Source organism: Uranotaenia lowii, chromosome 1, assembly GCF_029784155.1.
Source record: "Uranotaenia lowii strain MFRU-FL chromosome 1, ASM2978415v1, whole genome shotgun sequence".
Classification (NCBI taxonomy): Eukaryota; Metazoa; Arthropoda; class Insecta; order Diptera; family Culicidae; genus Uranotaenia; species Uranotaenia lowii.
This window is the reverse complement of record NC_073691.1, coordinates 107583023-107585257: the sequence shown is the minus strand read 5'-3', so window position 1 is coordinate 107585257 and position 2235 is coordinate 107583023.

The following is a 2235-nucleotide window of genomic DNA, read 5'->3' as shown; positions in this document are numbered from 1 at the left end:
TTCCGTTTGCTCGAATTGTCCCGCTTAATTATATCGGAATCAAATCTAGGAATTTCAACTCAATTCTACGGGTCTTTTCATAAATTATTAAAAAAAAATCTCCAATTAATTTTACATGCATCTTATATGTATCCTTTTCATTTACATTTCTTTGATTCGGATGCTTTGAATATTGCCGAATGGTATCAGGTATCAGCTTCCCCTTGCAAATTCCATTTTTTCAGCACTCAACGTTACCATTAACCATTTATTTGGTTAATGTTCAAAGGAATTTAATTTGGTTTTGAAAGGAGAAAATATAGGTTTAAATTTTTTTGATACTCAACCGATTTAAAGCATTTTTATTTTCGTTTCTATCCTTAAAGACATACCTGCCAATTTAAACCATTGTTGTCCGATTCAAAATTTTCCTAAACAGTGTTGAAGGAGATTTGCAATTCTATTTAAGATTATGTGATATTTTCAAGATTCAATAACATTTAATTGGAATGCAGGTTTAAACAAATTAAATACATAAAAAGAACTAATCTTTTAAGGCTAATAAAACTTATCAAAAAAAAAAAATTCTTCTGGAATATCAATCACAAAAAAAAATTTCAACAAAAAATCGGAGCTAAAGTCTCTTCTATGTAGCCAAAATATGTTGAACAAAAACACATATTTATGTTAAGTACGTACTTGAATTCTGTGTAAAAAACAGGGAACCTGTAAACAGTTTTTTGGTGAACGATTTAAAAAAAAGTTGAGTTTATTTAGTCAGATTGTTTATTTGGGCCCAACCATTTATAAATTAAGTATCATGTATACATTTTTTGTAAATGTTAAACGTTTGCACTTTTTTGCATTCGGTCTTTAAATGAACATCAATCCTATATAATCCATTTTAAAGGACAGGCTCTTGTTCAGTTCATGTGTCTGTTCATTTGCAACGGATTTCGTGGTTGTTCTGTAAATTTAAAGGCGCTTGATACATCTTCTGTGAAGCACATTTGTATATGTTCGAAAAATATTTCTAGCGTATTGGATTATAAACCAAATCTTTCCACTTTTCTTTTTTCAAATGTCCGCAAAGAGTCATACCATTATTTCATATGCATCAGTACTAAATTCATATTATTCAGACAACAATTCCTTCTTTAAATAACACGAATTAAAGTTATTTTTTTTAAATCGTTTAAATGGTTTTGATTTGATCGGCAAAATATCAAGCTGGCTCAAATGTAGGCGTCATTCATTACTATGTGCTGTACAAATGATCTAGGAATCAAGATGAAAAAAACATATCTAGACTTCATATGGCCACCACATGCATTGAAATAATGCTTGGTTGAGAAATGCGCGCCCAAATATTCCCACTAAACAGTATGCTATGCCATAGTTACTAAACTCCTACGACGTTTGTTCGCGACGCCTCGACCATGGAGACGAAAAACAAACCGCCCGGCGCCCAAAAGAAAGAAAATCTCGAAAAAATTGAAGGCCATGACTTTAATTTGATTCAATTTATTACAAATTTAACGATTACGGACAATTGATGCGACTCTTTGTTGTTTTTATTCGATATAAACCGATTCGCATGCCCACAGAATATTCTAAAAATAATATCATTTGAATCTGTTGGGTCATTCCGGAGGAGTAGTACTACAAACACCGTTACAAGAGAATTTTATATAATAGATAAATAAGTAATTGAAAACTAAGACAAAAGAATTGCTTATTCATAATTCATAACCCAACAAAAATCAGAATTCAAATTTAAATTTGATAGTTTCGATTTTAGTATCATAAATATGAAACTTACAATTTTGTAGTACGAGTTTTCAATCGTGAGTTTGTTTTATTTTTTAAATAAGGGTTTAAAAAAGAATTGAAAATTGTGGACTTTTTATTCAAAATTCACCATTGGAAGCTTAGTATTGTGAACAATTTCGATTTAAGAGTTTTGAATTCAGAAAAAATAAATTGTGAACATAGAAAAATGAATCATGAATATTGAATTATTTATTCTAAAATTTTATTCTTCATTCGGATTTGAAGTTCAGATTTGTAATCTGAAATATAAACAGCAAATCTTATTTTAATACGTATTGATTTGAAATAATTCAAAAATTAACATCGAAATCATTCACACTTGTGTAAAAGTCTTATGTATGTATGTAAATTTTATGTTACAAATAAAAATCAAAGAAGATGCCACCGAAATTATTTTGCCAAATGAGAATTCCAAAACATTTC